General features: G+C 42.4%; 1 pseudogene; it reads right to left on the bottom strand.

Annotated features, from left to right (window-relative positions):
* LOC104862928 overlaps nucleotides 1-4,246 on the bottom strand; it is a 9,176-nt pseudogene extending 4,930 nt beyond the window's left edge.
* Nucleotides 4,247-4,655: the final 409 nt, after the last annotated feature.

Genomic DNA, 4,655 nt, shown 5'->3' with positions numbered 1-4,655 from the left:
CTATGGACTTCCCTTAAGATAATTAAAGGAGCCCTTACAGTCTTCACAGATGGCTCCCGTAAAGGAACAGCTGCAATAGTTTCACCTCATGAGGCATGGGCAGTTAAGGTACCTTATGCTTCTGCACAAATGGTTGAATTGAGTGCAGTCCTTTTAGCATTAACCCGCTATTCTCAACCCAGACATATCTACACAGATAGCATCTATGTATCCCAAGCTGTGCCTAAGTTAGAGATGGCAGGAAAAATTTTAGCAAAAGGAGATCTTTTAACATTATTTGAAGGCCTACAAAATTGCATTCGTGGGTGCTCCACCCCCTTTTCTATTCATCATCTATGGGCACATTCAGGGCTTCCTGGACCCCTTGCTGAAGGAAATGCAAGGGCAGATGCACTCACAAGTGTATTTCCTGTTAACTTTATCAATTTGCCCCTAAAAGCAGCAGCCCAATTTCATAGCCTACATCATGTTAATGCCCAAACATTAAGGAAAATGTTTCAAATCACCAGAGAACAAGCCCGAACCATAGTTAAAGAACGCCGAAATTGCATAGTACATTTACCTGTCCCTTCCTTGGGGGTCAATTCTCGTGGCCTTCAAGCCAATGCCCTATGGCAAATGGATGTAACGCATTGCCCCATTTTTGGCCGTTCTAAGTTTCTCCATGTAACAATAGATACCTTTTCAGGAATGATTTGTGCCACTCCCAGAACAGGAGAAGCCCTCAAAGATGTTATTGCACATTTGCTTCATGCCTTTGCCTATATGGGCAAGCCTCATGCCATTAAGACAGATAATGGACCAGCGTATTCTAGCGCTGCCTTCTGTGCTTTCCTCTCCACATTGCAGATTTCGCATTCTACTGGAATTCCCTATAATCCTCAGGGACAAGCTTTGGTTGAACGTTCCCACCGTACCTTAAAAATCACCTTAGAAAAGTTAGGGGGGAATCCCCTCTCTGGTAGCTATTCACCCATGCATAGATTACATCATGCCTTATTTGTTATAAATTTCCTTCTTTTGGATGATGCGGGTAATACTCGAGCAACACACCACTGGGGGTCATATCAATCTCGAAAAGCACAAGTGCTTTGGAAAGATGTCCTTACAGGACAATGGAGAGGGCCTGACCCCCTACTCCATTGGGGGAGAGGTTTTGCTTGTGTCTTTCCGCAGGACACTGATCAACCGCGGTGGATCCCGGAGCGTTTTATCAAACAGATTAACGCAAGCCGTGAAAAGGACCAAAGACAACCCTCTGGTGTTATTTCATGGGATGTTGTTACAGACTCTGTTAATCCCTTAAAGATAAAGATTGTGAAGGCTCCTCCTAAGAGCTAATTCATCCTGCTTTTCCATCTTATGTGCTTTTTCATACTTTGCCTGTCATAGTAAATGATTATTTTTTACATCTACAAATAGAAGTTTAATAGTAAATGAGACAGAAAAATATTAGGAAAGCTATAAGTAAGAGTTATACTTTTGCACTTGTTAAAAAACAGGTAAAGAAAGATATACAAGATCAGAAGGCCTAAGTAGATAGAGAAGGTGTGTGGAAATCATTTATTTATGTTTGCTTGTTGGTTTCAAGTCTGTTATAAAAGGTTTATATTTACAGTTAAGAAGAGCTTTCATTCCTTTAACCCTAATTCTACAAGAGATCTCTGTTAATTTCAACCTGCAAAAATGTTGACTAGTCGTAACTAAAAGATTTTATAGTTCAATTGGCCAAAACCATCTGAGTGCACTCGTTAAAATTGTCTTATATGTTTGTCTGTCTTAAATGTTCTGGTATACAAAATGTATTTATATTGTTTGACCATGCAGGTTTTCCAGCATGTTGTTTGTGATGGTAACCTTTTGGTCCAGGTATTCTCCTCTCTTCTGCTCCACCTACTTATGGTTGCAGGTACATTTATAGACCTGCCACTACCCCTGAATAGCTTGAAGCTGGGTTTCCATTCTGGAGACCGGATTGGGACCCCAACACTGGATCAGTGGAGAGAACTCCAGGATGTGTCTTGTTGCACAAGCGGAGACTTTATTGTCCAGAACAAGGATGTAATGGGACTGGTGATTTAATAAGACATCTCAAGGGTTTTTGGACTGGTCACTTGAATATTACATGGACTTAAGCTTGTCTGTAGGACTTTGGTAAACAGATTCACGTCTTCTTCAGGCCAACATTTCAGTACTGCCGCTGAACAGTACTCCTGCATTGGTGGTCATTGTAGTTTTGATGGTTCTTTGTATTTGTAATTGTTATATGTATCGCAAGATGACAAGAATGTATCAATTTTTTGTGTTTTGTCATGAACAACTTGTTATGGCTGTACAAGCTTCAGTAGAGAATGATGCATCCCGGGTGGCCATTTATTTGGTGCAAGCCTGTCACGCATAATTCCCTCTCTGTGGAGTATCCAGAGACGGGTAAGGTCAGGGCATCCTTTCTACCAACCTAAGACAGGCAAGAGGGACATATGCCCTCTTCGCTGATGACGGGTAAGGAGAAAGGACATCCCTGCCACCTAAGACAGGAGCTCCTTGGCATATGTCTGGCGTCCTCTGCAGGGGGCTCACTGACATAAGAAAAATGGGGGAATTATGGAGAGCGCAGCCATATTGACCTGTGATTCACCCAAGCAGTGTGGATATGCCATCGCCCATAGCAACGGCTAGTTCAGCTGGTGGTCTGATCTGTTGCCTAGCAACTGTAATGGTTTAACGGTTTCCTTCTGGAATGTGTGGGCGGTACTCTCGCTCCAGTGCAGCGAGAGAGTATAAAAGGAAGAGGTTCTGTAATAAATAAAGCAAGGAACATGAGAAGAAAAGTGCCTCCCGTCTCTCTGTCCTCATCCTTTCAGGTTTAGGACCTGCTGGCAGGATCCTGACATCGCGGCTCACAACAAGATACCAATATTTATTTCAAACAGCCTCAAATATACAGAAGGTATATTTCCCTCTCCATAAGTATTCACTTTCCAGGTGAAGACCAAGACACTAGTATTAGGAGATGGAGCTTCACTCACACCTTCTTTTTGTCACCATGGGGTAGAAATTTCTCTATACTCTGGCATTCCAACAATTTAGTATTATGTCCCCTCAAAGGAAATAAGCCACTAGCCAGGGTATATCTTTCTTCACAGTACTCTAAGCCTTCATATAAGATTTGTCCTGGTGCCAAACATTTTCTATCACCAAGGGTCAGCTGAAGCAGATGCATATTCAAAATATCTCCTTCACTATCTTGTGTCAACTTGACAGCACATAAATAATAGCAATGATGAGGATCATTCTCTGGTTCTTGAAAAACAAGGGCATATACAGGAACTCTTCCACCGTCAAATTGTGTGTAATACTCTCTTTTAATGCTTTTCATATTCCAAAGTGATAGGCATCAGAAAAACCTATAGCAAACTGATTTGTCCTGTTAACGTAACTAAGAGTAGAAGCGGCTGTTCCTGATAGGCTTCCTAACTGGAAACACAGGTGGCGTCCTGTTCTCCTGGCACTCTCACTGATATATGATACTACTGCTAGGGTACGAGTTATAAGTTCCAGGTCTGAGACCTTTACTACATTTTGACTACATGATGAGTCATCCAAACAAAGATCAATTAGAAGGATCTGACCAAGATCAATTGCCACAGCCACCACACCACACAACCACAGCAAACTTCAGTGTTTGTGCTGGCTTCTCCATGATTAGTTACAGGTTCGATAGTTGTTACCTTTCCAGGAAAAGTAACTGCTTTATCCACTCGATATACTAAGGTGAAAAAGACAGAGGGCACTCTCTCCTGCTTTTTCCAATCTTATTAACAGTACAGTTTTCTTCTGCCAAGAGAATTCCTTCACTGCTAGGACCACAGGAGGCTGTTTCTTTATTCCCCTGAATCTATACACAGACAGCCGCTCTCCTGTTACAGAACTCACAACCTCAATTTGGGGACCACAAGCCAAGTAAGCATGACCAATTTTCCTTACAGAAAACTTTCCACAAAACACAGTCTAAGATTATTTCATCTTCTCTAAGAACTTCAATAGTCCCTTCCGGTAACAGCAGGAAATCACTAGTTACCTGAGCTAATAAGTTTCTCTCAGTTCCCTGGAACCAGGCCCTGGAACAAGGGGCACACATACCAGATAGGTCCAGACCACCAGCCGCTTCTCGAAACCGACGACCCGTCATGGCCTCAGCCTCCCGGAAGGATAGCAAGAGAGACCCAACACCTCCATGCTTCTCCCCGCTGTGCCACCGCTTCCGCTTCCGCTTCCGGGACAGAGGTCAGCAGCTTCAGCAGCGGCTTCCGAGTGGCTGAGCCCAAGGGATCCCAAGCCCGTGCCTCTCGCCCACCTACCCCAACTGACATCCATGCCCTGACAGCTACAATTTGCTTTAGGCAGGCTCCTGTTCAAATTAAAGGCTTAAATAGTTATATAGTTGGACATCTAAATAATTAAATATTTTCAGTCAATTTAATCATTTCTATATGGCAAACATCCCATTCCGCAGTTTTATGTCTTAATTATTTTAATTGTGTCTCACTTATTTTCTATGTATGCATGTGTTTTGGCCCATTTGAGTAGCTATACAAAAATACCATGATTCAGGTAGATTATAAACAATGGAAATAGATTTTTTTACCATTCAG

This window comes from Fukomys damarensis, unplaced genomic scaffold (genome assembly GCF_012274545.1).
Source record: "Fukomys damarensis isolate Sample0158 unplaced genomic scaffold, DMR_v1.0_HiC HiC_scaffold_35, whole genome shotgun sequence".
Lineage (NCBI taxonomy): Eukaryota > Metazoa > Chordata > Mammalia > Rodentia > Bathyergidae > Fukomys > Fukomys damarensis.
The sequence above is the reverse complement of the archived record's forward strand: the minus strand, read 5'-3'. Positions and strand labels throughout refer to the sequence as shown.